The sequence below is a fragment of the Rhyacophila brunnea genome, unplaced genomic scaffold, assembly GCF_057557595.1.
Source record: "Rhyacophila brunnea isolate RB1 unplaced genomic scaffold, BYU_Rbru_1.0 scaffold_13, whole genome shotgun sequence".
In the NCBI taxonomy this organism is placed as follows: Eukaryota; Metazoa; Arthropoda; class Insecta; order Trichoptera; family Rhyacophilidae; genus Rhyacophila; species Rhyacophila brunnea.
Genome location: NW_028232785.1, coordinates 8,133,960 through 8,160,958, shown reverse-complemented (window position 1 = coordinate 8,160,958; position 26,999 = coordinate 8,133,960). Strand labels below are relative to the sequence as shown.

The window sequence follows — 26,999 nt, the reverse complement described above, 5'->3', positions numbered from 1 at the left end:
TTTATTTATTTATAACATAGAAACATTTAAGGCCCACGTTGGTCGCCAGTTAGGTATAGTATGTTATAGTATTTAGAAAATAAAAAACACTTCCGGTTTAGTATTTATTCAGTGTTTACAGAGATTAATCAACAATAACAGAGAATACTTCAAACGGTACACAAAATAGATTAACAAGATAATATGACTCGCTCGACGAAATAACCAGATAAACTTGCCAAATGATTAGTTCAGTTCAGGTAGGTGGTAGGTGTCACATTTGACAACTAGAAACCATACTTATCATTAGAAATGAATCTCGATAGTGTACGGTGCTTAGTTTCAACATAGAGGAACTGTATGATCAAAAGTTTGAAGCTAATCAGACTAAGCCGACTGGCTGTAAGACTGTGAGAGATATCAACAGTCGATGGGCAGTATTTTTGTTGTTTTTAGTATATCAAAAAGTCATTTTCGTAATATAGGTCAAATTAGGGGTATTGTCATTAGACCAGGGGTGGCACACCTTTCGCATACCATGCGCCATTTTTTTTCACAGACGAGTTCAGATGCGCCATACAACTCAAGCACCTTTTCTACCTTCTTACGTTCACGGTTGGGGTTGGAAAATAGGGATAGGGGTAGGATCTGTTTTGCTTAGGGGAGGAAAAGAAATAACTCAATCATGAAATAAAATCAATTAATCTTTGCCAGTTCAAAAAACACAGGTTTATTGGAGCACCAATCTACAATAGTGAGAAATGATCTCTTGGACGAGAGGGTGATCGCTGTCGTGGACCCCGCTGATAGTGCCTCAGCTGCCGGAGAGTCTCGTTTAGTGAAGATAACTCTGGACCACAGTTGTTGGATGTAATGAGATAGAGCTCTGAGCGGGATGGAGCACTGAGAGCTTTTGGCCGTTTGGATTTCGCTAGTCTTTCAATGTTTGGTGTTAAATTTGTTACTGAGAGCAGCAGAGAATGCTTCAAATTTGAATCAGTTATTCACAACCTTGGTTTGCTTTTAATCAATTTCATGGATGAAAATGCTTGTTCACATCTGTATGTCGATTCAAAGTGACATAATAACTTTTTTGTAAATTTCCTTAGCTCTGGGAAATGTTCACAGGGTAATGAACGCCAGAAATTAATTAATGCAAAGATGCAATGCGCCACGGTTTGGCCACCACTGCATTAGACCATCGATGTGCATTCTAATTTTGAAACCTTCATAACCTACCCCAAAGGGCAATAATTATTCACCCTTGTTCCCCGACCCCTTATAATATAATCTAGAAAAAGCTTTTTCTTCAACATGCCCTTGATCTATTGACGTAAACAGCTTTGAAATATATGTCTTAAGCGTCAATTACATTGAGCTTTTTTATGAGCTGATTATTGGCAAATTTAAAAGCGGGCGGTTCAGCTACTGCGATTTCATGATTACACACAAAATTTTCCATTCGCTGATAAGCCACAAGCCAGCGAGCGATTTTGACGGAACGTAGTTCGTTTTTTTGCCGGGAGGTCGCTACGCTCCATAATAATGTTTCCATTAAACGTCAAAAAGGTAAATTTCAAAATGAGTAGTTCGTTTTTCCACCACCACGCTCTACTGCGCAGACGCGATACGCCCACAAGCCGGCGTGTAGCTTATAAAGTTGACCGGCTTTCAACTTTTCTCGGTGGAGTGTTTACAACCTGCTTATTAGCTTGTTCGATGATTACACTGGGCGAATTTACAGGCAGATTATAAATTTGCCAATAATCAGCTCGTAAAAAAGCTCAATGTAATTGACGCTTTACTTAGGGACAGAGATTGTGAAGTGGATATTTACTTCAAAGATAACAGTGTAACTATTTGAAATCGATACAGATTAGGTTAGTAGAGTTGAAATGAGCCAATGCAGGCCTCCCCACCCCTTGTCATTTCCAACTGAGTAACATCAATTCGGCAAATCATGCTGACTTCTTGGCGCCAATAGAAATAAGGCACTATGACCACACTTTTGTATAACTCGGGACCACTAATATTATTATCTCTCATTTTTTTGTATCGTGTGTGCCAACCCGATAAGAAGGCTGTTCAATTGCCAAATTATCTAGGTCACGATCTTCAGTCATGAGGTCCAAACAAAGAAGGATACAAAGTAATATTCCATTGAATAAACTATTTCTTTTATTCAACTAATAATTCACAAGATTTAAGAATGTGACAGTCTTTGTATTGAATATATATGAAATGTACTATTAATACACATACTAGCAGTGGCGAATGGTGGAGGTAGGCTGTCAAGATCCGACATACATAGTGCACACTAAACTTTGTCAGTTTAACGTAATTTGTTTTCATTGGACTTAAGCACTTAGAAAATAATGTGTAGATAGTGTTTTTCTAAGCCATAGTAGATAATAGATAACAAATTCTTCTATCTATAAAATATCTAAAATTATGCCATTAAATCATACATAGTTTTAGATATTTTATAGATCGAATAAAATTATTTTTTAATCTATTATGGTTTGGTTTAGGCAGGGCTTAATGAATTTTATAACACTAACAAACACTATCTCCAATAATATGTATTCTTAATTCAACGAAAACAAATAAGTATGACTTGGGTTAGGCAGGGTTTAATAGAATTTTAAAAACTAACCAGCACCATCTGCAATTTGTATTATCAGTTCAATGAAAACGAATAAGTATGAAGGTCAAAGTTTAGTGTGCACAATTTATGTCGGATCTTAACAGCCTATCTCCACCCGTCGCCACTGTGTGGTATTATTTTAGGTTACATGTGTTTTGTGAATAACAACAAAAACAATTAATTCGAGACGTGTTGCAGTCGAGACAAGTCTTACGATTGCATTGACACAGAAGAAAAACTGTTTTTATTTACTTTCATTGTCATAACTCATGACATTTATAATATAGAACAGCGGTCGGCAACCCAAATGCATTGGCTTGCCACAAAACAGGTAAGTAATTCAAAGTACTGGACACGCAGCGTGCCACTGAAATAAAACTAGTAAATTTATTATAAGACAATTATTTTCTTTGACAATAATTTAAGTTGATACTTCAGTGAAACGGCAAATAATTTTCAACTATAGGCGGGACGAAATTTCAGACTCGCTGGGACTCGGAGACCGACGTCGAAGTGTGAATACGTCAATTTGTTTCGTGATGGCGACGGGGGTATTAATTCTTAAATCGTGTAAAGATGGCTAAAAACGTTACCCATTTACTTTAAAAAGAAAAAAATATGTCTATGAATATATTTATTGTTACTAATAGAACATACGTTAAAGTGCCCACCACCACCCGTCATATATTCACAACCGTGGATATGCACGGCCGCTTTCTATGACGCTTTAAACGTATCTGAAAGAAGTGAATTTAAGTGCTCATTCCGTCCCGAGACGGAGCCGCACGGGACGGATGCTGCAACCATGCACCGTAGTGCTTAAAGAAGAAAGTTAAGAAAGAAAATTTTTGTTTTTTAGACTGGCTCTGCTGTCCGCTGACGTTAAGCGCTTAGTGTACGCGCATACTGACTGTCACGAATTGAAATAGATGAGTCTACAGAAGAGTCGGGACTATCCCGCTCCCCATACGACGCTGCGAATTTTTCGAATGCCGCAAAGTTGGCCTCGGTTTTTATCAGATCTCCATGACCAATTGGACCCGTGTGAGGACGGACCCTGGCAAACAGTTCCATAAGCGGGCAATCCCAGAGGATGTGTTCAACATCTTGGTGGTCATACCCGCAGGTACAACCCGGCCCATCTACTATCAAGCCAAACTCGTGGAATCTGGCGAGAACAATAAACAGAACATTAAATGGACGCATGTTGGATTTATATAACAAATTATATTTCGTTTAGTATGCGTCATTTGCACCCGCGACTCGCAATCCGCGCGTCGCCTAGCCACGATCTTTTAGACCTTGCCTCAACTGAGGTATATATAGCCTTAATACACGCTACCGGCTACATAAAAACGTCATACAATTACAATATTATTTAAACATCAGTGACTTGAGGTTCAATTTTGGACACCTCAATATTCGGTTCATAGTTTGAAGTTTTTAATTTTATGCAGATTTCCGAATTTTCTTCAGTTAAACGATTCAAATCACATAATATTACGGTACAGTTTTTAAAGTAGGTTCCAAAAATTTTATTAAATCATCATTTTCGAGTGTGCCACCCGTGGCATATGTTTCCTGGCGCTGATATTGAATATACTTTTCTTCTTCTTTTGCCATATCCGCCCCTTAACTGGAGCATATGGACACCACGCGGCGCCTCCAAGAATCCCTGTCGCTCGCCAGTCTTCTTGCTTCGTTTCAGGTCAAACCAGCATCCCGTAGCTCCGCCGTATACACTCTGTAGATTGTATTTAGCGGCCTTCCAGGACGCCGGAATCCGGTTGGCTTGAAGAACAGGCAAGCCAGGTTGAAGTTCTTTTCTGGCATCCGCAGCACGTGACCGAGCCAGGTCCAACGTCGCCTATTCACTTTCAGCGTGATGAGAGGCTGCTTGGTGCGTTCTCTTATCTCCTCGTTGCTCCTAAAGTCATACCAACGCACACCCAGTATTCGTCGCAAACATCTGTTTTCGAAGCTCAGTATACGGTTGCTCTGAGCCTTCGTAAGGTGCCATGATTCGCTACCGTAAAGCAGCACCGTCAGAATGCAAGCGTTGAATAGGCGGCATTTGGTTTTGACCGAGTACAATCGTGAGTCCCAGACATTCCGCATCGAGTTGAATGTTGCTCCAGCCATTCCCATTCGGATAGCGAACTCTTTCTGCAAAATGCCATCTCCCGTGATGTGTACCCCCAGGTACTTGAAGCTGTCGACGCTCTCGATGTTATACCGGATATACAAATTAGAAAAAATCATTTTTCAAAACAATACGATGCTCGACGGGATTTGAACCCGTATAAAATATGACATCGTGCCAACTCTGCGTTAACCTCCTATTTAATTGCGACAATTTAAACTAGTAAGGCATACATGAAATGCTTATCATATTGCGTTATTATTGACTATCGGTTTTTGTGTATTAAATCAAGGAATATTAATTACCGACGCCCGTCTCTCGCCAAATATTTTAGGTCGTTGGATAATTGGTTAATGCACAGTTGGCGTGATAGCTACCAGTGTACACCAGTGACCATCGTATTTTTTTCAAATATGATTTATTTTCTAGTGGGTGTAATATAAATAATTCAAGTACATATTATGTTCAATATATGGTATGTTACATTCTCAAAATCTTGTGAAATATTCTTTGAATAAAAGAAATGGTTTATTGAAAATATAGAATAATTTATTATAAAATGTGAGGTCACCCTATAGGCAATCAATTTTGCAAATGTACGCACACACATTTATTTTTTTCCCTCTCTTTTCTTATGTATTTCTTTCCTTTTTTTTACATTGTCGGTGAGTATCTCTTTTATATTGTCTATGCCTGCTTCCGATTTTAAGCGGGAAAAACAGCAGATTTAATCACTTAATTATGTTTCAGAACATGGACGCGTAATTAGGAGGAATTATTAATTAATTTTCCTAATAAATTTCCACCATTAGTTATAATGAAGAATTTTGTGTGTATTTTGGAGATAAATCTTGACAATTTAATTCGTGGGGTTTCTGCCAAAAGTTGGTAAGTCGATAGTTTAGGTTTTTATAGTTAACAACGGATTATGACATGTCTTATAGGACGGTTCTGTTTATTTATAACATAGAAACACTTTGAGCCCATTGTTATAGTAGGTTACAAGTAAGTTGTACGTATGCAGTTCATCGTGGGACACTTTATTCGTGCGCCGCAGTACGTGAAACATGAGTTTGTATAACATTTTATCAAATGACGAGTTCTTTGTTGAACATTTCACCGTGGAATACATTTGTACGTATATTACAAAATGCGGCGATTGTTTGCAATTAGTACTTTTCCAATTAGATTAACCCTAACCTAACCTAACCTAGTAAAGACATCTCATAAAATTCGGTGAAATGTTCAACGAAGAACTCGTCATTTGATTAAATGTTACACGAACTCATGTTTCACGTACTGCGGCGCACGGATAAGTGTCCTGCGATGAACTGTTTGCTATTGTTATTATAAATTGCTAATACAATGATACAAACCCACCCTAGTTTGATAACATTTATCACGTTATCACTTTAGCGGTCGATAAGTATAGAATATACCCACAGGATTAGGAAACCATCCCTCGCGATAACAGGCAAAATAAAACAAAATTTAAATTTAAATCCTGTAAATAGGGTCGTCCTAGGATTGTATTTTAGTTACCGACTACAGCCTGCCTTTATTCAACATACACTCTGTATGCTGTATAATTAGTGTTATTTTCGGCCACGATCTATTTACCTTCTTCCAACAAGCAGTCTTCGGCACTTATATGGGTACCTACTCCGAGACCTATCTTCTTCTTATTGTGCCATCCCCTAGCAGGGGTGGGCCACCATCAAGACGATCTTCGATTTGTCGTCTGCTACCCGGAACAGTTCAGTGGAGCTGCACTCGTACCAATCACGGAGGTTCTTAAGCCACGAAATGCGGCACCGTCCTCTGCTACGCTTCCCATTGATCTTTCCTTGAATGACAAGTTGGGGAATGCTGTATTTTTGTCCTCTCATAATGTGGCCGAGGTACTGTAGTTTCCTGGTTTTGATACTATGTAGAACTTCTCCTTTCCTTTCCCATTCGATTGAGAAGTTCAACATTTGTCACCCGGTCAGTCCAAGGAATTTTGAGGATGCGTCTATACAGCCAGTGACGTCCCTAGATAAAATGCCGCCCTTAGGCAGCACCAAAAAGCCGCCTCATTTTTTATACAGTATTTTTATCATCCTTTCATGAGTCCAATATCTAAGAAATGTGTTGTAAGGATAGGTAAATTACTAACAAAATATCAGACTAATTATTCGCATATCTGCACCTGTCGTTTCTGGTCACCAAGTACGTCGAAGGGAAATGGAAGTAAACTAGATATCGCGAACCCGAAAAAACCAGTGAGCTGATTTTTTTAATGGAAAGATATTTTCATTATTACTAAGTTTAGGTAGCTATTTCTAAATATTCCAAATAATTCTCCTCGATTTGCCGCCCTTCGAGTAACCTCTCCCAAGCGACACTCAATCTGCCTACCCCCACGGGACGTTACTGTATACAGCCACAAGCCTCAAGTCTCCGTGACATCTCTTGATTTAGCGTCCATGCTTTTTTCAGTTTCATATTTCAGACCTAGGAGGTCTCGATTGCTAAGGAGGCGTCCCATTTTGAGAAAGGCACTCCTTGCGATCTCAATTCTGGTTTTTATTTCCTGAGACTGGTGCCATTTCTCATTGACCCATGTACCTAAATATTTATAATATAAATTTAAAAAACCATGCCAAATGAGATACGACCCATAAATATGAATTTAATGAGGGGAAAGTTTTACATAAATATCACTTCACCATAATAATTATGAACCACACCAAGCCACTTGACACGGCGCTGGTTGGTTTCTGCTCATAATGATGTCCTTGTAACTAGTCATCAACCGGTTCGCCGAATTATAATCTCGTTACAAACCAATCAGAGATGACGTATTATTTTCTAGTCATTGGGGAAAACGCCAGTCGTGTATAATATGCTTTATAACTTTGTACTCTGGTTCTAGGATGAAAATAATGTACTTAATATATTCTAAAAATGTATTTTTACATGTATTAACTATTTTATTTATTTATTACTACAGTATATTAATACAAATGAATATCATTTGATCTTACTTTATGCGACATAATCAGGCAAAGAAGCGTATGTATAAGTGTAGTAAAAAGTAAATTGTAAGAAGTGAAAAAGAAAGCCAAATTATAATTATATTATAGAATTGACATAGAAAATATTATTGGCTTCCGTTTGTGCACCGCAATTTCCTAACTATTGACTCGTGTGGCACCAGACGACATGACGTAATTGTGACGTCAGCCAATACACGCTCGAGCGGGCGGCATGTATTGGCTGACGTCACAATTACGTCATGTCGTCTGGTACCACACGAGACGATAGTTAAGAAATCGGGCTGCAGCCCGCAGTGCTCACCGTAGATATTATTACAATGAAATACCTATATGTGTATGGTGACAATGAATAGCGCCGCGGTCTGAGTAGCGTTATTTTCTCGAGTGCTATTATCACTCCGGTAGTACGTCACAATGATGTCATATGACGTCATGTCGACCGGGAAGCTTGCACTCGCAAGTTCTAACATAGGGCCGTTGGTACATTGCAACTTTTATATATAAGTCTTCTACGATACAGTGCTATATATACTGACACTACTACGTAATGGCGAAGGGTGGAGGTAGGTTGTTAAGTTCAGACATAAATAGTGCACACAAAACTTTGTCAGACATACTTATTTATTTTCATTGAATCAAGAATACAAATTGCAGATGGTGCTAGTTAGTTTTTAAAATTCAATTAAAACCTGCCTAAACTAATTCATAATAATTCTAATGGATTCAAACTCTGTACTATTCCATTTAAGTCGTTTTTTGCGACCCGGGTTTTGCCTGTAACCTCTGACTAAATAGGTAGGTAATGGCGTTTTTACCTACTTTATTGTATTGATTTACTATATAAGGCGGAGTTAAGGGTGTTTGTTGTCAGTGTGTGTTTGCCTTTGGTAAGTGTGCACGACGCCTGAAGATGCCGAAAGGCGAAACCCGGGTCACAAAAAACGACTTAAATGGAATAGTACAGAGCTTGAATCCATTAGAATTTAAATTCTAATTCTATCAAGTACCTTCAGTCGAAAGTATTAATATTAATTCATAATAGTTTAGATATGCTATGGGCGATCCGATATAACAGTGCACACGTTTTTAGTCAAACTTTCTGTTTTCGTTTAATTCAGAATAGATATTACAGATGGTGTTAGTATTTTTTTAAATTCATTAAGCCCTGCCTAAACCAAGCCGCAATAGAAAAAAATATTAATTATATTATGGCTTGATTTACGCAGGGTTTAATTGAATTATACACACTAACCAATACTATCTACAATTTGTAGATTAGTTCAATTAAAATAAAAACGTATAATTGACAAAACTTAGTGTGCACTGTTTTTGTCGGATACAGCCTATCTACATCCTTCGTCACTGCTGTTTCGTCACGTGATCAATGCGTATTGATTTGTCATAGCAGATACTCTATCTCTAGCACTATTAAGGTGACGCATCAGTGAAACGCCAAATAATTTTCAACTGTACGCTCGAAGAAATTTTGTACTTGATTCGCATTCATTGAGAGAACGTAGAGTCAGACACACGTCACTTTGCTGCGTGATGGCGACGGGCCAATTAATTCTAAAATCGTGTAAAGATGACTAAAAACTTTACCCATTTACTTTAAAAAGAAAACATGTCAATGAATATATTATTATTGTTACTAATAGAATAATAAACAGAACATAAAATGGACGTATGTTGGATTTAAATGAGAAATAATATTTCGTTTGACAGGCGTCATTTTCACCCGCGACCCGCAATCCGCACATCGCCTAGCAACGATCTTTTTAGACCGTGCCTCAACTAATGCATGGCCTTAAGAGTAATTAAAAGCTTCTTTTCTTCACAATACTTCTACATTAGAAATTATTCCTTTCCTCTGCTCTCGCAAAAGTTTAAGCATTTTAATGTTAATATAACTCCACGCGATATTGAACACACACTAAATTATAGGCGCTGAAAATGTAGCAGTGGAGAGCGGGTGTTAGTTTCAGAAACAACTGTGGTTAAGTAGAAGACGTGATATAAAAGTCGCCCTGTAGTAATAAGTTTTATTTCTCTATTGTAGAGCTTGAAGTTTTAGAGATGTGGCTGTATAGACGCATCCTAAAAATTCCTTTGACTGACCAGGTGACAAATTTTGAAGTTCTCAATTGAATGGGGAAGGACCGAGAAGTTCTACGTAGTATCAAAACCAGGAAATTACAGTACCTCGGCCACATTATGAGAGGACAAAAATACAGCATTCCCCAACTTGTCATTCAAGGAAAGATCAATGGGAAGCGTAGCAGAGGACGGGGCCGCATTTCGTGGTTTAAGAACCTCCGTGATTGGTGCGAGTGCAGCTCCACTGAACTGTTCCGGTTAGCAGACGACAAAGATAAGATCGCCTTGATGGTGGCCGACCTCCGCTAGGGGATGGCACAATAAGAAGAAGAAGAAGAGAAATATAAGCTAAACTTAACCACGTATTAAAATAATGTGTTATTTCGATATTGCTAAATATTTAAGGATATTCCGGAGTCATTGTAATTCAAATATTTTATGCCCTGATTGTAATTAAGTCATAAATAAAATTCGGCTTCAAAACCTTGGTCTATAGTGACTGGTTTTGTGTTTCTATCTTATTAATCTGTTTTGTAAGTTAAACCATTTCAAATCGGTAGGTATGTATTTAGTTTGCGGAAACAAACCATTTGGCAGTGGTGAAGAGTGGAGGTAGGCTGTTAAGATCCAGCATATATACTGCACACTAAACTTTGTCAGTCAATTCCTTAGTGAGAAGCCGACTTGAGAGTGGGTCGATTGTTTGGGCCCCGCATCAGTTGAAATATGACCTTATGATGGAGCAAGTTCAAAAGAAATTTTTGAGACTCCTTTATTTGAGGTTATATGGATACTATCCGTGGCTTTATACAACTGACTTTCTCTTAAGTATGCTTACATACTGTAGTTTAAGTGCTAGAAGATATCAATATTTGGCCACGTATTTTTTTCGATTTATACGTGGTGTGAATGAGAACTCTGCCATTCTTGGTAGTATTGACTTGTGTGGTCCTGATAACTATCTTAGAAATCGGGAACATCAGTTGTTTGTTCTCCCGAGGAGCAGAACTAACCTGCCATTGGTGATGCCAATTGGGAGGGCAATAACTCTGTTCAACCAAATGGCTTCGGATGATGATATATTCCATCTACGTGAGGATGAGTATAGGTGGACGTTATTTTATAAATTCTTAAAATAGGGTCTGCTTAACTCATCCGGTGTACTTCCTTGTACCTTTATATCTAATATTTTTTGTATTTACACATTTATACTGTAGAATAACTTAATACTGATCTATCCCTTTTGTTATGTACCTAATACTGTTTTAATAATATTTCTTTGTTTCTAAATGTCATGTTGTGAGCGTCTTAAACTTATAATTTGTAATGTCCACAATATGTAAAATAAATACCTAAATAAATAAATAAATTGAAATTGAAATCTGTTTTCATTGAAATAAGAATACAATTTACAGATGGTGTTGGTTAGTTTTTAAAATTCAATTAAACGCTGCGAAAACCAAGCCATAGTAGATAATAGTCAAAAAATACTCGTCTATCTATAAAATATCTAAAGTTATGCAATTAAATCATCCATAACTTTGGATATTTTATAGATACAATAATATTTTGTATCTATTATAGTTTGGTTAACACAATCACTGCTGACCTGTTAATTAATATTTAATTACCACATTTAAATATCATGCTAATTATATATAATGGCCAACTGATGCGAACGCGCCAGTCGCGGTGTCAGCACAAAATGAGTTAAGGCATGGCTTAATGAATTTAAAAATATTAACCAACAATACGTGTAATAATTATGTACCTATTCTTAATTCAACGAAAATAAATAAGTATGACTAACAAAGTTTAATGTGCACTATTTTGTGATCTTAACAGCCAACCTTCACCCTTCGCTACCGGCATTTGGTTTCCTCAAGTCAAGTAACAACCGGCACTGGAGGATGGTTGCGAGCCCTTTCAAGGGGACATCCCTCTCTGATTTTGTATCGCGAATGCATCATAAGCGCTTTGCAGCTCGTTAGAAGGTTTTGAATCTAAAAATAGTTCTTTCAAAACAGTAATAATCCGTCATGCATTTGACAGAAAATTTAAACCTAAGTTGAATTTCCTGTATAAAGGTAAACGGAGAAGAAAACATAATCGGTCCAATTAGTATGTCCGTTCATGGTTAAGTGTACACATCGCGTGTGTGCGTGTTATTTTGACAGCTAATTTATTAGGAAATAATTATTACAAGATAAAAAGAACTTTTTATATACAACGTTTTTAAATTTTCTTTTGAATTATATAAACATGACTTGACTAGCTTAAACGATTAAAAAAAGTGTACTTGATAGAAATAATACTGAAATGTCATATTGATTTCCATAGTAACGCACGTAGGTATATATTATTAATAATTTAGTTGCTAGGAACCCAGATCCCTAGCAACCAATAATGGTGTCAAAATAACTTTTCATACAAAACAGAATTAACTGAAAATGAATTCAATTCTACTTAAAGATGGCTAAAAGTTTGCATTTTTTGCTGATTAAAAGAATGCATTGGCATCGTGTTCTGATAATATATTCTAAGAGTTTCAAATGTCTACCTAGTCGGGAAGTTAGTTAAAAATCGATTGCAAGATTTGTAACGGATAAACAACCACCGGACAAACAAGAATACGAGCTAAGAAAAACGTGGTAAAATATAATATGTAACCAATATTTTTATGTCAGTAATGTTATGTAGGAAAACGGAATTAATGGGAACTGAAATACCTAACGGGTGTGGAGTAACAGGCAATCAATCTCGAGTGTGGAAGAATATGGGATACACTTAAACACGTGTTAAAAATACGTCATTCTTCCTTCTGACAACTGCCTCGGTTTAAGCACTGACACTCATTGAATATTGGTGTATTTGAAGATTGCAACTTTTCGTAGGACACTCACACATCAAAACCATGCATCATAATGTAGTGTATTGGACATGGCCCCCACATCCTGAAGCGGACCCCTAGGCCAAGATCATTGTCGGTCCCCTCTACCTATCGCTAGGCTCTACAGAAACGTTTCTCAAATGGTATTCCAGGTAAAATTACGGGTATTCAGTGTGTCTTTAACGATTTTTTGTATTTTTCAATAAATTCATTTGTGTTATGAAGTTTTTGAATATCGACACACAGTATTCTAAATCTGCATCACATAATCACATATTTTAAAATGGTAATATTCTTAAAGTAAAATAGCGCCGCAAGCGACTTTTTTACCATTAGAGCAAATTTATGATGTGTGTTTATCTCACTTATAATGTAGACGCGCCACGCGGGGCCCCCCCAAAACCCGGGCCCCCAGGCTAGAGCCCTGTCAGCCCCCCCCCTTGTGGGGGCCATGGTATTGACTATTGGAGTACATAATAATATAGCCTATCTGAAATCTATTTAATAATCTGTTCTTTGGTTATGGGTTTGCGGATATTAAAATATAATATTATAGCGGTTAATACGTCAGCTTATAATGTCGTGGGTCCTAGATTTGAATCCTGGGTCTGGAAAATACGCATATAGTTTTTCAGTTTGTGTTCGCAGTCAGAGTATGTACCTAATAGGTTGCGCAAGTGGCTAACATTCATTTCTCATGAAAATTAAAATCTGTTAATACAAACCTCCACTCTGTAGAGGGCGAGGTCTGAACAAAAACGAACCATAAGTGCAAGTGAGAAAGCATTCGGCACGCTTATATATCCGCAATATGCGTTAGAGTAAGATAGCATCTACGGCTGAATTAAATATTTGTTGAAAACTTTGCCGGTAAATATTGATTTGAATGACTACATTCATTTAAAAACTGTGAGCACGTATTGCTGAAATTTATTGTTTTTGTATTAAATATAAAGTTATTGGTAAATATTTTTAGTTAGGTAATTTAGTAGAAAATATGTAGTTATACTGAGCAGCAACATGATGGTATAACGTTTCATAGTTATGTTAATTTCTAATGTTCTACCTTGCGTCATACCTACGCAAGAAACACGGCTTCATTTTGCCGAACAATAGACACTCTCTTTATATATTATTATTACTCTGAGGTGATGGCCTATATTTTGATCTTATTTGGATTGGACAAGGTCAAAAGAAAAGATAGAAGTAAGTATATTATATTCCTAGGTATTTGTTTACTTTTTCTTTCCGTCATTGTAGTTAATACAAGACTTGTAAAAATAATTGTTCATACATATCAAACCATATGTGGTAGATTTAGACCATATGTAATACATAATAGGTAGGAAACGCTTGTAAGATGGGTTTGTCATTATTTTTAACGTAAAAAACAGACCATCCAAAATAATATGTTCTGTTTGCTTTAGATTTTCGAGTATAATGGAGAGGCATTCAACCTTTTTAGAGTAGAAAGTTTGAGAGCATTAAAAGTAAACAACATTATAATGTACTCACACTGCTCGCCAGCGCTTCTCAATCTTTAGACAGGTAAAAAATAAATATCAACCTATCCAAACCACTGAGTTTTATACGCATTTCATATTATTATACCTTGTTTACACGCGCATGGAAAAGAAAATGTATGGGTAAACATGTATTATCCTGCAGTTGCAAGCTTGCATGCATGAATCAAAAAAGTTTGGAAGCTTCTGGAATATCATGCGACAATAGGGATTTTTGCGATCTGAACTTGCGATACGTGAAGGATAGTGGCGAACCTGCCGGCAAAAAAACGAATTATACTCATTTTGAGGTTAATCGATTTTCACTATCTGTCAAATAGTACGATAAAATGACAACACCGCGTCTCGCTTACTCTTGAAGAATGAGATTGGAGAGACAGTCCGCACTTTTACGTGTAAAAAGTTATTGTCACGATAGTTTAAAATACCTACTCACTATTGCTGCCAGTAAATCCATGCACAAACGTACATGCGCTATTAATTTTAAAGGCAGTTCAATTCTTGAATCAAACGATTGTTCGTGTGGTTGTATTGGTAACGAGTGCATTATGTTTTTCTTCTATTGGCAGTACCGAAAACAAAATGGCGACTCGCTTCTTGTTTGAGGTTTGTTGCATAGTTTACCTACGTACGCATTTATGGGATAATTTATTTTAAACATTATGATTAAAGTACTTCGGTACAAGCCTGTTTACTGGAAGCCAGGCGGGAACAGTGGCAATTTTCATAGCCAAATTCGGCAAGAATTCATGACTTCAAGAGTTTTGTTTTAACTTAACCTAACAAATAATCCAGTATATCGGCTATTTTCAAAATTCGTTTGCCACTAGCTTCCACTAAACATACAAGAACGACTATTTCTTTTATTTAACGAAAAATTCACAAGATTTGAGAATGTAACATTCTATATATTGAACATACATAATTTGAAAACATCTCGTGCATATAATACCTACACACTAGAAAAAAAATCTTTTTTTTAGAAAAACTAAAATACGACACCCAATATGACTTGAACCAGTAACCGCTGGATTCGCTTCAGTATGCTTTTCCAATTAATCTACGCGCATTATACTTAATGACGACGAATTTAACTAGTAGTTCTTACATGAAGTGCTTATCAAATTTGCTTTAATAATGTTGGCTATCGTTTTTATAAGTATACTTATCGGGTATACCGAGCAAAAATATCGTCAATTTTTTTTTTTAAAACTGTTAATGTGTCGATCATTTAAAAACATTTTCGACCCTACGTCTATGACACTTACTAGTTAAGTGTCTAAGTACCTAATTGGTGTTTTCGCCGACAATATTGAAATATTGAATATATGGTTGAAATTGCATATAAAAAATCCATGCTTTGTGAAGTCAGTAGGTACCTACCAGCGCCGGCGGCTCATACAATAAACAACTTCTTTCGTAGTTTATGAATGCCATGCGTTTTTGCCATGCCATTTTTACGATGGTTTTCAGATTTGTGGCGCGAAAAATGCGATATAGTGAGTATTGCTTATAACGAGTCCCATCTTCCTCGTAATAACCAAGTCCGACTGTATTTGGAATAACACTGCTGATTTGAGGCGTCTAATTACAAAAAGCTACATGTCCATAACTCAATATTTTCGGGAAACAACGTTTTTATGCTTCAAGCTTCAATTATTTGTTTTAACGTGAGATATTGTATTCTATGTCGAAATTAGAACCAAATGGCAATTTGTTTCAGCCGATAAACTCTTAAATGAAATAAATATAGGCAAAATAAAATTGGACGTAGCGCTACTTGTACCTCACTTTTTAATTCATTCCGCAAAAGGCATATATTTCCGTGGCACTGTCATGAGTTTACCAGATGCTATAGCATGGGAGACGCCCTTTTCAATATTGAACGTTCCCTTATTGGTTGACTCAACCACTTAAAATCAATGAAACACGGACTTGGTGCTTTTTGTAATAAATCGAGACTTAAAATATATTTTTTTGAAGGTTTATGTCGCGTTTTGGAATTTATAGATCAATACATAATGTGTAAAATTATACAAAGAATACGTGCGTATTTTTTCTCGATGTTGACCAAATGTGGACTTTTCGCTTTTTGGAATTAGACGCTTTATTTATAGATTTTAATTTTAAATAAGTAACAATTTGTTGAGAATTCCCTCTGTAATGTAGGAAAACGAAGAACCGTGTTATTACATTAACCTATTACTGTGAAAAACTCGAGCAATACTGGCCTTAGTAATGTTGTCTGTCAAATTAGCTTGTCCAAGTTCGCTGAAAGATCGCAAACCGGGTTTACTATCACTGGCTTGCGTAGTCTATTCAGAGAGGTTTTTCTCTGAAACGTGTATTCAGAGCTTGGAACATCTATTCAAAAATGTGTTTTCAGATTTCGTGGTACACAAAGTCTGTTTCAAGGAAAAATGTTTTTCATAAACCGAAGTGTATTCAGGTACAATTATTTACCATTGACAGGTACGTGGTACGTCAGGTTGAGCGTATTATTTGTACGTTCACATGGCAGCGGGTTATCTCTATCAAAATAAACCAAATTAAAATTACCAAGTTAACAATTGCATGCTTTTAAAAACGCTGCCGTTTGAACGTCTATTTTATAAATCTTATAAATTAAAAATTCATGACCACATAATATAATAAATATTAATCATTGGCGAAGGGTGGAAGTAGGCTGTTAAGATTCAACATATATAGTGCTCACTAAACTTAGTCAGTCAAACGTATATATATGTTTTCATTGCACTAAAAGCGGAATGCAGAAACATTTGTCATAACTAAAATTTCCTTAGCAGAAAACACTATGCAGAAACATTGTCCTTAGTTAAGATCATTTCTATTGAAAGTAATACTATATTTAAAAATTCTCTTTCCTATAGTTTAGGTAAATTATTTTATAATTGTTAAACGATGACAAAAATATGACAATTGCATTTTATAAATGCAATAACTATAAATACATATTAATATTTAATTATAATACTCTTATGTTTCCGTTATAAGTCATTATACGTGATTCCACAGGCACCGCAAGATATTTTTTTAACATGGTAACACTAGCGTCAAGTGTCATTCTTCACCTGGCATTTTGTATTTCTGCGGGCTGGCGTATAAAAGTAAAATAATATTCTCCAAGTACATGCCAAACGAATTAACACTATCAATATCCATATTGAGATACATTGTTAAATGAATTTGAGTGTATGGACTGTTTTATAGACATGCGAATTAATTTTGACAGCAGCTGTCAGTGGTAAATGGTAATACAGAAGGGGGCGTGTTCATAACAAAAGTAGTCTATGGTTAAGGATTCCTTAACTCTATACTCAGGATTGTTTATAGTTAAGTCATGCTTTTCGGCGACTTATCCTTAGGATCGAAATCTTAGATTGTGTATTCCGCTCTAAGACTACAATTTGCAAACAGTGTTGGTTAATTTTTAAATTAAATTTAATCCTGCATAAACCAAGCCATAATAGATAATTTATGTAGTCAACAAAAAATATTCGTTTATCTATAAAATATCTAAAATTATGCCATTAAATCATACATAATAATTAATAATGGTATAATTATGGTTTGGTTTAGGCAGGGCTGAATTAAAAAAAACTAACCGACACCATTATTTGTAATAGGTATGTATTCTCAACAAAAACAAAATATAAGTATCACTGAAAAAATGTGCACTATTTTTGTTGGATATCTCGTAAACTATTATGGTTTGGTTGAGGCAGCCTACCTTCACCCTACGCCACTGCTAAAAAGGTTTTAATTTGAATAGGTAATGGATAATATTATAATATAATGTAGGGTTTCATTGATAATGAATAGGTTTTTGTGGGAAAATCCTATGTTAATTTTACTTTTATATATATTATAGAAAACAATGGCGAGAAGTGGAGGTAGGCTGTTAAGATCCAACATAAATAATGCACACTAAACTTTGTCAGTCATACTTATTTATTTTCATTAAACTATAATACAATTAGCATGCACGATGAGATTGCTCGAAGAACAAAGCTGGGATGGAGTGCTTTCGGACGTCTGAATAGTATCTTCAAGAGTGACCTACCATTATGTCTTAAGCGTAGGGTTTTCAACCAATGTGTGCTACGTATGGCTGCGAGACGTGGACCCTCAACACGAGAGATGTCCATAGGCTAAAATTCGCACAGCGAGGCATGGAGAGGTGTATGTTGGGTATCACGCGAAAGGACCGTAAGAGAAACGAATGGGTTAGGAAGCAGACAGGAGTACGCGATGTAATAGACGTTGCTAAACAGCTGAAATGGAGATGGGCGGGGCACATTGGTCGCCGAAAGGACGGCCGCTGGACAAATGCCGTCATCCAGTGATACCCAAGGGGCACGAAGCGGCCACATGGTCGCCCTAAAAGCCGCTGGATTGACGAACTGGTAAAGTTCAAGACAAAGACACAAGACCGAGAGAGTTGGAAGAAGCTTGGGAAGGCCTTCATCCAGCAGTGGATTGACCCCGGCTGATGATGATACTACAATTTACAGATGGTGCTGGTTAGTTTTTAAAATTAAATTAAACCCTGCCTAAACGAATTCATAATAGTTTAGGTATGCTATGGGCGACCAAGCAAAAATAGTGCACACTTTTTCAGTCATACTTATTTATTTTCGTTGAATTAAGAATACATATTATACAGTGATGTCCCTAGATAACATGCCGCTCCTAGGCAGGGTCAATATATCTACCGACCCATTTTTATACAGTATTTTTCATCAGCCTTTACTACTCCAATATCTAAGAAATGTGTTTTATGGATACATTACTAACAAAATATACACCACTAAATCTAATTTAAATGCTATCTCTACTTTTACATTTAAAAATACACCTGACAACTTTCAAAACTCGCAAATGACTGGCAAAAATATTTGGACAAATTAATTACTTAGGTATATGTACCTACGTATAATTCGCAAATCTGCACGTGTCGTTGCTGGTAATCAAGAATGTGATGTCCAAGGACAACAGAAGTAAACTAGACATCGCGAGCCGACAAAAAAATCAGTCATGTTGAACCTTTTATGTTAATTGACACACTTTGTTTCCAACAAGTGAGCTGAATTTTTTAATGGAAAGATATTTTCATTATTACTAAGTTTAGGTATCTATTCTTATATAGGTATACCTAATGATTCCCCTCGATTTGCCGCCCTTCGAGTAACTGCCGCCCCCAAGCGACGCTTAATCTGCCTACCCCCACGGAACGTCACTGATATTATAGCAGATGGTGTTGGTTAGTATTTTTTTTTTAATTTATTAAGCCCTGCCTAAAACAAACCATAATTGATAAAAACATTCTTCTGTCTATAAAATATCTAGAATTATGTATATTAAATTGCATATTTTTAGATATTTTATAGATAAACGATTATTTTTTTACTATTATCTACTGTGAGCTGGATTAGAAAAGGTTTAATTGTATTTTAAAAACTAATAAACACTATCTACCCATTTGCGTTTGACTAACAAAGCTTAGTGTATACTATTTATGTCAGATCTTAACAGCCTATCTCCACACTTTGCCACTGATATAAAACATAAGAATAGGTACGTATATATGCATAATATATATATATATGTAAAACAAGATATGCTGCAAAATGCAATCATTTCGCATTCAAGTGCCGTAATTTTAGACTGCGTCTCTAACATACATAATCTCTCCATGCCAGCATTTGCATGTGAATAGGCCACGAAATATATTTGAGCATTTGCGACTAAGCACCTAGCATATATATATGCATATATTATATGTATCATTAAGATATGTAATATTATAATATAATAATATTACGTGGCTGTCCCTCTGTAAGCTCGTATATGACAAAATGTTTTATGCTAACAATATAACCTTCTTCTATAGAGAATAAGTCGAGATAGGTATAGCTACGTTCTTCTTCTTCTTCGGCCATATCCGTCCCTTAGTTGGAGCATATGGACACCACGCGGCACCTCCAAGAATCCCTGTCCCTTGCCAGTCTTCTTGCATCGTACCATGTCAAACCAGCATCCCATAGCTCCGCTGTATACACTCTTTAGATAGTATTTAGCGGCCTTCCAGGACGCCGGAATCCGGTCGGCTTGAAGGACAGGCAAGCCAGGTTGAGGTTTTCTTCTGGAATCCACAGCAACACTAAGAATACAGTTTGCAGATAGTGTTGGTTAGCTTTAAAATTCAATTAAACCCTGCCTAAACACCAAACCATAATAGTATAGGTATGCTATGGGCGATTATCATGCATTGGCGAGGGGTGGAGGTAGGCTGTTAAGATTCGACATAAACAGTGCATATTAAACTTTGTCAGTCATAGTTATTTATTTTCATTGAACTAAGAATACAGTTTGTATATGGTGCTGATTATACTTTAAAATTCAATTAAACCCTGCCTAAGTCAAACCATAATAGTATAGGTATACTATGGGCGATTCGACAAAAATAGTGCACACTTTTTCAATCATACTTATTTGTTTTTGTTGAATTAAGAATACATATTATCTAATATTGCAGATGGTGTTAGTTAGTTTTTCTAAAATTCATTAATCCCTGTATATACTTTCTTTTATATTGTTAACTGTCAATTCATGGTGGAACTGCATTGTATTGTTGTTTTTATTTAATAAAACGCAATTTTTTTGTAGTACTTATTCCACTTTTAATCAATAAATTAGGACCGGTTTCGTCCGCCTCAGAGGGACATTTTCAACTCCCTCCCTCCCAATGTCCCTCTGAGGTGGACGAAACCGGTCCTAATTTATTGATTAAAAGTGGAATAAGTACTACAAAAAAATTGCGTTTTATTAAATAAAAACAACACCCTGCCTATACCATAATCAATTTAAAAAAATCTTATAAGTATCTATAAAATATTTTAAATAATGTATATTTTAATGGCATAATTTTAGATATATTATAGATAAACAAATATATTTTAACTATTATCTACTATGGCTTGGGTTAGGTAGGGTTTAATTGAATTTGAAAAACACTATCTACACATTGTAACCTTAGTTCGATAAAAACAAATACGTATGACTGATAAATTTTATTGTGCACTATTAATGTCGGAAATGTCGCTTCTTGACAAATGAACAAGTTCAGAGATGACGTGCTTCGCAAGTCAGGAGACTCTACAAAGACTCCGTCAGGCTGATACTGCAGTACACAGACAATTTTTTGTGTCTGAAACACGATAACAAAGACAGTTAGACAGAACATACACGTAAACGTATGCGAGGCAGTGAGAAGACGTATTAGAATGTTGACAGGACGTGGTACCCATTCTTCACCTGGTAATATAATATTTGTTACTATTAGAATAGTATAGAAAGTAGTAGCGAAGGGTGGAGGTAGGCTGTTAAGATCCGCCATAAATAGTGCACATTAAACTTTGTCACTCATACGTATTTGTTTTCATTGAAATAAGATAACAATGATTTACTGGCGTTGGTTACTTTCAAAATTCAATTAAACTCTGCGAAAACCAAGCCATAATTTAAATCATACATAACTTTGGATATTTTATGAATATAACAATATTTTTATCTGTTATAGTAAGTATTCTTAATCCAACGAAAACATATAAGTATGGTTTATTATGGTTTGGTTTGGGCAGGGTTTAATTTGTTTTTAAAAACTAACCTACACCACCTGTAAATAATTGTAGTCTTAGTTCAATAAAAACAAATTCGTATAACTAACAAAGTTTAACGTGTGTTATTTATGACGGATCTTAACAGCCTACCTCCACACTTTGCTGCTGATAGAAAGGGCTTAGTTACGGGGTTATGTTAAACCATCGAAGTTGATACTACAGAGGAAGGGGGGTGGTTCACTTTGTGACACGAGTCTGGAAAAGACATGCCTAACCTTGAATTCTTTAAAATATTAAATAATAGGAAATATTATATAAAAAGAAATTTTATGAAAATAACTTGTCACAAAATGATTTTTCCTTGTACACAAATACACGAATTGAATATTAAGTAGGTAGTTTATTTACGACAGGGATAGCTAGGATTCACGTAAAATTGATCGCAGCGAAGAATTGACCGCAGACTATTATTGTATACATCGCACCCCCAGTAAAATACTGTCGTAAGTCTGAAATGGGCGTTTTCGAGTTATGAATGTGGTTGGATTCGTATTTTTTTTGCTATTTTAATAAAATACTATCGTATCTCAAACTCAAATAGTGTCGGAGAGAAAGTACTTAATACAGTACATTACTTTCCGAAAACTGTTAAAAACTAAAACAATACTTTTCAAAAAAATACTGTTGTAACTCTGTTACTACAGGAAAATCTTGAGATACAGCGTAATTTTCTCACTAATTGCATGGATATTATTGTTCTAAAGTATTCAAACAAAAAAAACTGGAAGCAGCAGAGGCAACAATTTTTGTTATCAACAATTAAATGGAAGTAAAATACAAGAAGTATGCAAAAAATACTTTATCAACACATTTGGGGTGAGTGAAAGGTACTGCTTTACTGCATGGAAAACAAGAGATCTTCTTTCCGGAACGCCAATTCCAGAACAAAGAGATCACAAAAATCACAAAAAAATAGTGATGTTTAAAAAAATGATATAAGAGCTCACATTAAGTCTTTCCCAGTGATCGAGTAACATTATTTGCGTGCACAGACGTCCAAATTGTATTTAGATGGTAAATTAACAATTGCTGAAATGTATCGGTTATACAAAAAACAACAAGCTGACAGCAATATGCCATTTGGAAAAGAACACTATTATACGCATCTATATTTAATGACGAATTTAATATTGGCTTCTTTAAGCCAAAAAAAAGATTTGTGCGTTTAATGCGACCTATACAATAATTCTTCACCACCAGATGAAAAAAAACAACTTCAAGAAAAATATGAGACACATCAACCTGGAAAAAAGAGGCAAGGGATGAAAAGATCAAAGACGTAGCAGAGTCCCGAACTAATGGCCAAACTAGCGTCATTAATGTAGCTGTATATGATTTGCAGGCTGTTTTACCGCTTCCTTGCGGAAATGTGTCAACTTTCTATTATAAACGAAAGTTTGGCAATGTACAATCGTACAGTCTATAATATCACTGAAAATATTGCAAACTGATACATGTGGGACGAGAGTCAAGCTGCATGAGGATCCAATAAAATTGGTAGCTGTGTACTCGATTACAATGCATGTAAAAAATATCACCACAATGAGCATTTTATTTTTTACAGTGACAATTGTGCCGGGCAGAATAAAAATAAATACATTGCTGCAATGTATTTATATGCCACCGGGAATTCACAAAAAAATACAACGATCTCTCATAAGTTTTTGGTCACCGGGCATAAACAAAATGAAGGCGATATCGTCCATTCTACAATTGAGCAGCAGAAGACCAGGGCTCTAAAAAGTGGACCAATATTTGTGCCCAGCCAAATGATTATCATTGTACAAACAAGTAAGAAAACAGGACAACCATACATAGTTAAACCCATGACGACAAATAATTTTCTCAACATGAAAAAACTAGCAGATGAAATCGGTAAAAATTACAACACGGATGAAAATGGAGAAAAAGTTTTGTGGCAGAAGATTAAAGTTATAAAAGTAGACAGAGACTATCCATACATTATTTTTTTTAAAACCAGTTATCATGAAGAATGTAGGAAATTGAATGTTCGACAACAGCAAATAGGCAAACCGTTACCAATGGATGGTCTCAATATATCCAAAGCATATCAAGAGTGGCCAAAAATAACGACAATTAAAAAGAAGGATTTGCTTTCCTCTGCACCGCTAAACATCGTGAATTTTATTATGATTTTTTGCTTCTCTTCCAAGTGATGTTTAAAAATTAAAAATCGTATGTAAAAAATTTATTTTCCCATTAAATTAAATAATTAAGTATTTTTTTGTTGTTTTGAACTAATAATTGTATTTTTCTTTTTTTTTCAATAAATCTTTAAAGATTGTACCATAACTTAATATTTTGAAAACCTTCCTTTACAGTGCCCAACAAATTAGTTGAAATTATTAGATATAATAATAATATAATAATTATTAGTAGGGAAATTTACATAGAAAGTATTGAGTTGATTCAAATTTTACCATGAAATTGTCAAATATCCTAATAAAATACAGTCGTAACTCAGAAATATTCAAATATCTCCGTTTGTATATGTTTTAGAGAAAAATGATGAATACAGTTGAAAATAGACCATGTTTTTCCATAAAAATTAGTAATAATTTTTACATTCAGACTTTTCCTGTATTTACAAAGAATATTTGAAACTTCAAATGGCTCTCCTGCAAAATGCCAATTTTTGACTTACTACAGTATTTTACTGGGGGTGCGACATATTTTTGACCATGTCCTAACCGGTTTGTATTAACAGATTTTTGTTTTTATGAGAAATAATTAATATTAGCCAATTTCTCAGCATATTGGGTCCATACTCTGACTCCAAACACATATTAAAAAACAAGATGTGTATTTGGCAGACCCAGGATTCGAACTTGGTACCCCACGACATTATAAACCGACGCGTAAGCCGCTCGGCCATCGTGGGCGTTTATATTATATTACATTAATTATACTATTATATTTTTTTTGATTACTATAATATGGTTACTGTATTACTCAGGATTTAATAAAAATAAAAATAAACCGGTGTTACCAAAGTGTTGTATTGGTTCATTAATTTCTTCTTCTATTGGCAACCCTATAAACAAAAGCGAAGAACGATTGTTTAATTAAGAGTGTATATTTTGTAAACTGCTAGACATTTTTTTGATAATTTACAATTTTAACTGTTCTTCTTCTTCTTTCTCGGCACTACATCCCGGGGCGGGATTTGGCCTCCTCTACAATTGTCCTCCACACGCTCCTTTCCCTGGCTGCTCCTCTCCAGTCTCCAGCCCTCCCCATCTTTCTCCAGTCCTCTTCGATACAGTCAGCCCACCTCTTCTTTGGTCTGCCCCTAGACCGTTTCCACTGTGGGATCCACTTGGTCATGATTTTTGGCGTCCTGTGCTCAGGCATTCTCTCAACGTGTCCAGCCCACCTTAGTCTTTGGGATCGACAGAATTTCACCACCGTTTCATGTTTTATTAACTCTTCTAACTCGTGGTTCATTTTTATCCTGTAACTTCCATTTTCCAATGTGGGCCCGAAAATTCTCCTGAGGATCTTTCTTTCGAATATGGCCAATTTTAACTGTATCAATTAATAATATAACTGAAAACATTAAGAAAAATATTGATTAAAATGTTTTAAAATGTGAATTTGTCAAAAGACTCCATCTTATTATTACAATATGTATTTTATGGTCATATTTATTATTATAATTTAGTGTATTAAGTCTTCTATGTTATACTTTTTTGACTACTATACTTCATAGTTTTCATTTTTTTATTTATTTATTTTAAAAAAGATCGATTTTTATAAAATAATTCTTTGACAAATTCATATTTTATAACATTTTTTTAAGTACAATAATTGTAAGTTTATCTTTGACTTAAAAGAAAACATATTTTTCTTTTTAAGAGAATACTTCAGTGAAACGGTAAATAATTTTCAGCAATAGGTGGGACGTAATTTCACCCGCGTTGCCATTCGGAGAGCGACAGTCGACCTGTGAGCACGTCAATTGGTTTTGTGATGGCGTCGGAGGAATTAATTCTTAAATCGTGTAAAGATGACTAAAAAACGTTACTTATTTATTCGAAAAACAAAATATGTCAATGAATATATTATTATTATTACTTAAATAACAATAAACATAACTTTAATTGGACGCATGTTGAATTTTTATGACAAATTATGTTTTGATCGTCACGCGTTGTTTGCACAATCTACGCGTTACGTAGTCACGATCGTTTTAGACCATGCCTCAGCTGAAGTATAGCCTTAATGTTTTCAGATATATTATATTTATTTATTAGTACAGTTAAAATTATAAATTATCAAAAAAAAAATGTCTCAAATTGCAACCGTCATATTTTACCGCTAGGTGCCTCTGAGTAGGTAAAGACATCGCCTTAATTATCGACTGAAATCGTTAGTTCTATGTTATGGCGATAGATGTTGCTATAAAATATCTACTACAATAAATGAATAATTGTTCATACACCGGACATCAATATTTCATACCTTTTTTCCACTAGAATAGCCTCTTGTAATGAAAATCTCACCAAGTACGTAATACTTGTGCTAATTTATTAAAAGGGTGATTAATTACATCGTTGCCCGTGGTGAAATAATAAAATATAATACCGCAGAATCCCGAACGAGGGATATAATTTATTTTTTTAGCGCGGCAACACTTTGACAGAACCCATAAATAAACATGCCATAGCTGATAAATTTTATTCTCCCTATAAAAAAATACACGCTGAAAATTGGGAGTATTTAATAAATTTCTGTTTTTAATTGTTTTAGTGAAGGCTTATTTATTTTATTTTAGATATTGGAAGATAATTTTTCGACTGTCTTTCTACAAGACATGCTTACTTTTCACTCTCTCCTGCTCTTGAGATATTTTTGCCTATTATATCGAGGATGGTTTCCAATCCATCGCAAATATTCCTTATATATATAAGACTGCTTTCGGCCGCTACAAAAGCTGCCTAGGGTAGGAAAGT

At 35.4% G+C, this 26,999-nt stretch overlaps 1 protein-coding gene across 1 annotated transcript in view; it reads right to left on the bottom strand.

Annotated features, from left to right (window-relative positions):
• LOC147076334 (A-type potassium channel modulatory protein KCNIP1-like) overlaps positions 1-26,999 on the bottom strand; it is a 209,191-nt gene that overhangs the window by 1,619 nt on the left and 180,573 nt on the right. The window lies entirely within an intron of this gene.